This window comes from Talpa occidentalis, unplaced genomic scaffold (genome assembly GCF_014898055.3).
Source record: "Talpa occidentalis isolate TD23 unplaced genomic scaffold, MPIMG_talOcc4v2.1 talOcc4.17, whole genome shotgun sequence".
NCBI lineage: Eukaryota > Metazoa > Chordata > Mammalia > Eulipotyphla > Talpidae > Talpa > Talpa occidentalis.
The window spans coordinates 57,196,469-57,206,533 of NW_023601754.1; positions in this window are offsets into that span (position 1 = coordinate 57,196,469).

The following is a 10,065-nucleotide window of genomic DNA, read 5'->3' on the forward strand; positions in this document are numbered from 1 at the left end:
CTCTGTGGGCCAAAAGGCAAAATAAAGGATATTTTATAGCTATTACACAGTCTCTATGGCAACCATTCAACACCAGTAAAGTCGAAAGCAGCCACAATGGTATAGGTGAATGAACATGGCAGTGTGCCAATAAAACTTTATTTGCATTTTACTGAGATTTGAAGTTCATATAATTCTCATGTGTCACAAAATATTCCTTTTTTATTTTTTCCAGCCATTTAAAAGCAAAAAACTCATTCCTTGCTCACAGTGGGCACAAAAACAGGTCCACCAGCCATAGTTTGCCAAACCCTGCCCTCCCTAGCCCCACTCCCACCCATTCTGCCTGCGTCAGCCAAAATGATTTTGCCTAAGCGTAGACCTGATACTGTCAATTCCTGGCTGACTGTCAATAGTTTGAAATGAAAATGCGAACTCCTTAACCTCCAAAAGCCTTCACATTCAGTTCTACTTACTTTTTCAGTCTTTTCTGGGAACACTGGCCCCCCAAGATCCTAGTCTCTAAAATTGGGTTGTTCTACTTGGAATATTCCAGATCCACTCAAAGGGAAAAAATATGTTTCCGTTATCACAAAAATTCTGACACCAAATGGGTGGGTTATTTCCCATACCGATCAATTTTCCAGCTCCAGCTGGGTGTCCTACAACCCAGTTCTGACTATCTATCTGGACTTAAGGCCAAATCCTACAGGTGAAGCATTCAGTCTCACAAGACTGCCCCCACTTCAGTTGCCAGTCCTATATAGCAGGTCCTCAAGTTACCCACACTGTGTCTGACTTGGCTACAAATTGGAGATACCCACACCCTCTCCTCAAATAATTTACTATAACATTCACAGAACTCAGGGAAACACATGGCATTTATACAATCAAGGATATGATAAAGGATACTGATGAAGAGGTAGAAGGGTGAAATCTGGAAAGTTCCAACTATAGGAGCTTTTTTTATCTGGGGAGTTAGGGCATATGGGTGGCATTGGAATAATGAAATAATTTGTCCAAGTTCATAAAGGCAGAAGCTCTCCGAACCCCATACTTTAGGGATATTTATGGAGGTTTCATCGTCTAGCTGTGACTGATTATTAACTCAATCTCCAACCCCACCTCCTCTGCACAGGTCAGCGGTAAAAATTCCAAGGTTCTAATCACAGTTTAGTTTTTCCTTGAGCAGCCCATCCTGGGACTTATAATCTAGGAGCCTATCAAGAACCACTTCCTTCAAACAAAAATGTTCCTTCCTATCACCCAGGAAAGCCCAAGGGAATTAGGAGATCTGTGTCAGGATCTGGGTACAAAGACCAAATGGTGCTCCCCACTCCCATCACTCAGGAATGTACCAGGCAAGAGCTTGAGGGCCATCACTTAGGAACTCAGACCAATTACTTCATTTTTCTTTTTTTTAAGATTTATTTATTATGCATACAAGATCTGGGGTGCAGGCCAGAGGTGTGAGGGATGAGAGGATTCACCACAGACAGAGTGAGGAGCAGAACAGGCAGACTGACTGAAATACACTGCTGAGGGGAGCATCAGGCAAGTCAGGAGAGGTCTGCTGCCACATGTGAGTAGCTCCCTGGCCTGCTAGGGATCAAACTCATGCTGCTGAGGCTGTGGCCAGCTTCACAGCCTGCATCTTAACCCTTGCACCACCAGGGAGGCCCCCCAATTACTTCATTTTCCCCATCCCAATTTCTTTATTCCATGTTGGCTCTGTTATATATGAAACACTCAGAAAACAGGAGTTCCCTCCTGACCACCTGAAGTCCTCAGTCTCCCTTTCTGGGGCTCCTCTGACCCTCAGAATCAATGAAGTACCAGGTATGAGATCCGTGACATAGTAGACAGTGAGTGACCATTATTACATATATACTTTTGCTGCCTGGGCCATGCAATTATTCATCTATGCCAATTATCCACAAACCCGACTCTTTGCTTCCACTGCAAATTCACCACCTTATATCAAAACCCACCATCCATCTTCTCTGATCCTATGCATGGGTAGCGAAGCATTCTGAGTAATATCCTGGTGCCTTGTAGATCAGCCCCAGAGCTGACGCAGGCTCCCGTCTCTGCCCATGGGCCTTGTGGTGTCACCTCACTATGCTTGCACCTGTCCTCCACCAGCTCCTGCTCCCAGTAGGATTCTCAGCCTTCACCACACTCCTCACCCACCCCCCATGCTCCTTGGTCACTTGGTCCCCAGGTGTTCATTTAAATGAGACTAGACTCCCAGACTCTTTACTGAAATCTTTTTTTTTTTTAAGATTTATTTATTTATGCATACAAGAGCTAAGGTGTAGGCCAGAGGTGCAGGGGGTGAGAGGATTCACCAGAGACAGAATGGGGAGCACAACAGGTGGATCTACTGAAACACACTGCTGAGGGGAGCAGTGGGCGAGACAGGAGAGGTCTGCTGTGCCATGTGGGTCAGCTCCCTGGCTGGGGATCGAATTTATGCCACAGTGGCTGCAGACAAGCTTCATAGTGCTGAGACTTAATTCCTTACATCGCCAGGGAGGCCCCCACTGAAGAAATCTTGCAGTCCCTGAAATTATTTTCCCTCCTGCACGTGGCAACAGAGGGCTGTGCCAGTGCTCCCCTTCTAGCTTAACAAAAAACTCACAGGTATTATACCTTCTCGAAAATAGAGATGTGAATTTAAATATTATTGCCAGGGCAACGGGTTATTAAGGAAGACAAGCAATCCGAGTCACAAGCTTTTTCAAAGTGAAAGGTTACTTCCACGGGACAAAGCAACAGTCTGTTACGTTCGATTGTCTGACAAGACTCCTTATTAGAAATAACATTTGCAAGGATCATTTTATGATGCAGAAAAGAATCTGGTTTTATTTCTGCTGCTTCAGAAGAAGAGGGAACATTTTCTCCTTACGGTACTGAGACTGAGGTTTTTGGTTTTTTCCACCACCAGTTAGAGGGACCTGGAGGTTTTGTTTTGTTTTGTTTTTTTAAAGATTTACTTTATTTATTTATGCATAGAAGAGCTGGGGTGTAGGCCAGAGGTGCGGGGGTGCTGAGAAGATTCACCAGAGACAGAGTGCAGAGCAGAACAGGCAGATGGACTGAAATACACTGCTGAGGGGAGCAGTGGGCGAGGCAGGATGTCTGCTGTGCCGTGTGGGTCAGCTCCCTGGCCAGAGATAGAACTCAGGCCACAGTGGCTGGCAATAGTTTCATAGCACTGAGTCTTTAACCCCTGCACCACCAGAGAGGCCCAGACCTGGAGTTTTCAAGGCAAAGGATGGAATTTCATCAGTTGCCACCAAGAGAAAGAATGGTCTGAGGTAGCCTATTCACACTCCCTGGTAGTCATTCTCCACTTCTCTCGAGTGGTGTCACTTCCATTGTCCTGCCTCGGGTTTTGTCCAACTTGAGTGTACGTTTGAGTTGCCTGGGATCTAAAGCATAGTTTCAGACTCTGAGTCAATAGGTCTGGGGTGGCCTGAGACTCTGCATTTCTAACAAGTAGGTGATGTGGTTGCTACTGGTGCCCAAACTGACAGTGAAGAGGAAAATCCTAGCTGGTTTTTTGTTTTTGTTTTTGTTTTTTAGATTTATTTATTTATTTATACATGCACTGGGTACAGTCAGAGGTGCAGGAGGGTGAGAGAATTCACCAGAGCCAGAGCGGAAAGTAGAACAGGCAGAGTGATGAAATACACTGCTGAGGGGAGCAGCGGGTGGCAGGAGAGGTCTGCGCGCCATGGGACCCTCACCCGGCTGCCAGGGATCGAACCGGCGCTGCAGAGGGTGCGGGCAGCTTCACAACCCAGCGCTCAACCACTGCGCCACCAGGGAGGCCCAAATCCTAGCTGTTTATTCATACATTGTTCCTGTCGGGGTTCTTGGGTCCCCCTGAGAAAGAGTTCAGCCGAGTCTCTCTTCAGCACCACATGGAAAGTTATTAAGGAAAAAGGCATTTGCACAGACACAGACAGACAGTCTTAGAGCAAGAGCTGCATTTAGTCCAAGCAAGAGATGTCTTTAAATATTGCCTTTTGGGGCCTCCCTGGTGGTGCAGGGGTTAAAGCACTATCAAGCTCTCACCAGCCACTGTGGCAAGAGTTAGATCCCATGAGTTTGATTCTGACCCACATGGCGCAGCAGACCTCTCCTGCCTTGCCCTCCCCTCAGCAGTGTATTTTAGCAGATCTGCCTGTTCTGCTCCCAGCTCTGCCTCTGGTGAATCCTCTCACCTCCCCCGCACCTCTGGCCTGCACCCCAGTTCTTGTATGCTTAAATAAATAAAATAAATCTTAAAAAAAATATTGCCTTTTGATGGAATTACTTTGTGGAATTAATTTATCACTTTGGGTTCCGGTTGGGTTGGTTTTCTATAACAACTGATAATCCTCTTTGTCCCTACCTCCAATTCCTGCAGAACCCCCATAGCCAGTTTAACAACTCATTGATCCTTGGTAGCCCCTCCCTCTATTAACTTTCACCTTCTCCCATGAATCCCTCTACTCAAACCTCCAACAACACCCAGGACACCTGAATCCTCACTCTGAGCTGATAACCTTTTTTTTTTTTTTTAAGATTTGTTTATTTATGCATACAAGAGCTGGGGTGCAGGTCAGAGATGCAGTGGGTGAGAGGATCCACCAGACAAGGTGGGGAGCAGAACAGGCTGACGTACTGAAATACACTGCTGAGGTAGCAGCAAGTGAGTCAGGAAAGGTCTGCTGCACCATGTGGGTCAGCTCCCTGGCCAGGGGTTGAACTCATGCTGCAGTGGCTGTGGATAGCTTGATAGTGCGTAGTGCTGAGACTTAACCCCTTGAGCCACCAGGGAGGCCCTTTAGCTGACAACCTTATTTCCTGTTCTGGGATCTTCTGAGGCTCAGAACAAATTAGCATCAAACAGATTAGTAGAAGTAAAATGTAATAGCCTACATGTGGCTGTAACTTCTAAAGTAAGATGGGGTGGGGGCTTCCTGAAGCTATCTGCAGCCACTGAAGCATGAGTTCAATCCCCAGCCAGGGAGCTGACCCATGTGGTGCAGCAGACCTCTCCTGTCTCACCCACTGCTCTCCTCAGCCATGTATTTCAGTAGATCTGCCTATTCTACTCCCCACTCTATCTCTGGTGAGTCCTCTCACACCCCGCACTTCTGGCCTGTACCCCAGTTCTTGCATGCATAAATAAATCTTTAAAAAAAAAAAACTTAAAATCATCCTGACTCGGGCCTCCCCTGGTGGTGCAACAGTTGAGCGCTGGGTTGCGAGGCTGCCCGCAGCCTCTGCAGCGCCAGTTCGATCCCCGGCAACCGGCGAGGGGTCCACAAAAAAAAAAAAAAAAAAAATCATCCTGACTCTATCGGGGGCCACCAGAATTAATCGGCACCCTTGGTTGAATTAGTAAAGGATGCCCCTTGGGTGCAGGCCATGCATGGTTTGACATGGACACAGACCTCTCCCCTTTGGACTCACCAGGGCCAGCACAAGGGGAGCCTGTTGTGAATTCCAGCAGCACCCACACCCCACCCTAGCAGCCAGAGGTTTTGTGCCCGACCACACGCACCTTGGCAACGTGTCCCCGGGTGGCAGCCTCCCAGGCTGTTCCAGTTAAAAGACAATTGTACTTCCTGCTGCTTGGCGCTTGCTTCCTGCCGGCTTTCCAAATTGGTCCTGCCTCCCCCTGGCAGTTCCTGGTGGCCTTTCAATAAATTCTTTCGCTACTTCAGAACACCAGGAACTCTGACTGATACTATCTAGAAACTTGTACAAATCCTCCCACTCTTAAAATGAGAAAAATCTGTTTCTCCACCCTCTCTGGAGGTGCTCTGGAGAAGAGCACCAATGATGTCCTTGTCACCAAATCTAAAGGTCACCTGGGACAGCTCTGCTCGGCCCTGACCTGGCTTCTCCTCCCGGCCTTGCTCTCCCCAGCCCCAGGGCTCCCTTCTCTCCTGTTCTTCCTCCATTGCGGGCCCCTCTTCCACGCTGTCCTGGAAATGTCTCCAGCACCGACCGAGGGCTCCAGCCTCAACTTTGTGCCCATTTCACCCCGCAGGCTCCCCAGGGCACTGTCACACCCATGGCATGGCCCCTGCCTCCCCCACTGCCATAGACTGCCCTGTTGGAAACTTCCACCTAACCCAGCACGTCTGCAGTGCCCACTGCCTCCAGCCCCTGCCCCCACCCCATGTCCCAGCCTGCTCACTCAGTCTCCCAAACTCAAAACTCAGGACCCACTGCACAAGTCGGCCTCCTAGCACATTCAGTTCCTCTCACCTAAGCGATCATGAAATCGCCCTTTTCTTTTGAAACATTACCCCCACCTCTGCGGCTCCACGCTCGCTCGGCCTCAATCTCGGAATCTTCCTGGGCTCTTGCAACAGCTCCCTGAATGGCTCCCCGCTGCCCCTTCCCAGTCATCCCACACATTTCTCCACCACAGCAGAGCAGGTCTGAGCTTCCTGGACTAGGCTGACCACACCACCTCCCCAAACACATCCCCATGGTTCCCCACTGGTGACAGACAGCAATGCCCCTTCTCCTTCTTTCCAAAGCTTCTTACATGGATTGTGGTGTCCCATCCCATACCTTCTGAAACAGAAAGTCCAGGAGAAAAGTTAGGACTAATCACTGTCCTCAGGCATAACCAAGCACATCCGGGCAACCTGGACCCAGTGATACCCAAACTGCTTCAAGAAGCTTTTTAGAAAGTTAGTTAAAAATGACTCCCAGGCTTACTCCTTTGGCAATTCTGTGGATGGTGGATGCAAGAGATTTTTCCAGAAGGTTCTCCATCACCAGAACCAGGTGGGGAACCACTGCTCTACATTCTGGGCCATGTGGAGTTAACTTGAGCCTGGTTAGCGCCCTTTGTGCCTTAGCCTCCCCCTGGTTCTCACCATGCCCCCAAATTCTCCAGTGCTGTCCCAGCTGAGCAGAGGCACTCCATTCCCTACCCGGTGGCTCCATTCTGTATGTGGGTCCCACAAATGACTGCTAGAGACTCTGCTCAGCTCAGGTGAAGCCTCCACACCTTCCCTACTCTCTCCTAAGTCAGGTGTTCCCACTGGCCTCCGTGGGGTCACGTCCACTGCTGCCCCCTGCTCCACCTTTATCTCAGACGGCAATTACCCACACCTGCTTCTACACCCAACTGTGAAGCCCAGAACAGGGTCTTAATCCAGTTTATGCACACAGTGCACAGCACAGATGGTACCAGAGAAGTACCTGTCACCAAAAGCAATGTCAGTCCCCTCCATCCCCCAAGGGCTGTTAAGGGCCCGGGACCTTGGGAAAGGCCAAGCCAGCAGCACAGGGGACAAGGCCACAGAGTTCAGGCCAGGGTCCGAATGGCAGCTCCACTGCAGGGGCCAGGGGCTGCTTTTACTTCTCTCATCCCTCAGCTTTTGTAAACAAGATCCCCAAAGGTTTAGCACAGTGATTTTAAGAGCCAAAAAGTGAGTCTTGGGGCCTCCCTGGTTGCGCGAAGAGTTAAGCATCAGCACTATGAAGCAATCCACAGCCACTTCAGCACAAGTTCCAGTTCGAGTTCAATCCCCTGCCAGGGGGACCTCTCCTGTCTCCCCACTGCTCCCCTCAGCAGTGTATTTCAGTCAGTCTGCCTGTTCTGCTCCCCACTCTGTCCCTGGTGAATCCTCTCACCCCCCCCACCTCTGGCCTGCACCCCAGCTCTTGTATACATAAATAAATAAATCTTAAAAAAAAAAGTGAGTCTTACCGAGCAGATGATCCCTTTGAAAACCTTAAGAGGTGGTCTCTCTCCAGAGCTTCGAATTCCAAGCGTTTGGTCCTTTGGAGACTGGAAATCCTACAGGCTGGGTCTTGTCCACCCTGGGTCCGGAAAGTTAAGGGTGGTACCAGAAATAGGGCAGTCATTCAGAAACCGTGTGCTAAGTGAATGCCTTCCTGCGGGAGCCCCAGCATCACCCACACCCCTGGCGTCAACTTGCTGTCTCACCCGGGAAGACCATTTTGGTCTCTTCCCTTCTCTCTGGCAGCAGGGTGAGACTGTCTCCTTCTTAAGCTAATTGGGGGATAATGAGGCTACTTCTATGACCCATCTGGTTTAGTTCCCTCCCTCCTTTAAGTGAGGGGCTCTGATAGGCTACAGGGGCCTGCCAGCTGACATCTTTACCCGTTGTCTTCCTCCCAGAAGTCAGACATCCCAGGACCCCATACAGATGGAAATTTCATTTCATTTTCATTAAAGAAATATTTCATTTAACTTTTAGTTTATTCATTGCCTTTTTAAAGGCAAATATGGGGAGCGTTATCATTTCATGGGTACAGTGTCATGGTGAGAAAGTTCTGGAGATGGGCGGTGGGGATGGCTGGCCAATGTGCACGGACCCACGGCCTCTCAGCGCCCCGCACACCTGAGCAAGGCTAACATGGTAGGCATCAGGTATGTTTTCCGAGTGTTTTAAGAGAAAGTCCACGGTAAACTGAAAACACGCCATCCTGAGGCGGCGTACTGAGGCTGCACCTTGAGGCAAATGGGGACCAGAGGGAGGTTAAGAGGCAGGGGAAGGAGAAAATGGGGAGAGCTGAGCCCAGACCCTAGGAAGGAGCCCCAAGGAGGGCAGGGTGGGGAATCTCAGGAAGACAGCCACAGGGGCTGGGTCTTCAGCGGGGAGCAGGGCCAGCTGGCAGACTGCTGGTGTCTTCTCAGGAAATGTACTCCAAGCACCTCCCATGGCAACCCTCCCTCCAGTGTCCCGCCCTCGCTTTCCTGCCTGGGCAGTTGCAGGTCCAAACACATGAGCAAAGAGGACAGGACCTCCCTTTGAGGCACCTAATCTCTGGAACTTGCCCCTCCACCAGGAAGCCCTAGAGACCCAGGTCTAACCCCTGCCCCAGCCCATGGAGGCAGGGCACCAGGGGACCCATCTAAGAAGCGCTGACTCCCCAAGACCCAATAAACCTGCAAAATAAATGCAGGAGCCAAACAGCTGCCACAGTTGCCACCTGATAACCATGACAGGCTGTAGTGGCAACAACTATCCAAACCAGCCTCCCTGCCAGTCAGACTGAGCCTGTTCACACCTGTTCACTGAGCCTGTTCCAAGTCAGCTCAGGTCACTGCTCAAACCCCACAGCTCCTACTCCACCTCAGCCCTTTGCCCTCAGCACCTGGGATACCTGGGCCTTGATTCTAGGCCCCTAAAATGTCCCGCCTGATATGTCCCTGTCTTAGGGGACTTCAGACTATCTGGGGATGTTCTAATGAGATTTATAATGAAGGCTTTGGGACATGCAACCTCTGGAGGAATAGAGTAAAGGTGTCAGCCAGACTTCCGGGAGAGTGTCCTAGGCCATGCGACTAAACAAGGAAAAACGGACAACTGCTCAGGGGAGCATCCCTGTTGGCCAGGGTGGGTTGTCCAACAGTAGGAGGGGTGTCCAGGACTTGGGGTCTGAACCCCTCCTGTTAGGGGGAAAAGGATGTCCCAAAGCTAATTCCATATAGGCTTTGTGGACTCCACCCCCACCCCAGGCCAAAGCCAAAGACACTGGGAACTCCAAATCCCATCACCACCAAAGGGAAGGTGGCTGGGAACTGAGGGTGGGGTTAAGCAGCCAGGTTGGTATAAAGCCAGACACGTGGGCTTTGGAGGGGTTCCCCCATTTTGGCCCTCAGCCAGCTCGCAGCCCTCAGCCAGCTCTGAGAGTGCCTTTGGGTTTCCAGGTCAGCTGATCGGGTAGGTCGCATTAAAGACTTTATTTTCCTATTTTCTCCCCGAGTTATACATTTTCCTTATTTCCTTTTCCCTTGTAAATAAACCTTTTATTAACCTTTTGTGTGTGACTGTAGTGGAGTATTCATAAGTCCCTTTTAAGCGCGCGGGTGAGGACCCACAACCAGGCAACCCGTTCAATATCGGGGCTGCCCTGTAACACTCCTAGGCCCTGCCCCGTATACCTGTCCTTGGTTGATTGACAGTGTCTGCCCTGTGCTCTCCCTAGTTGAGTCATTCTAACAAATTACCCACCAAGGGCAGCTGTACATCTGAGGGAGGCCAGTCTGTGGGCACTGCGCCCTCCCTGTGCGTTCTGCCAGACTCT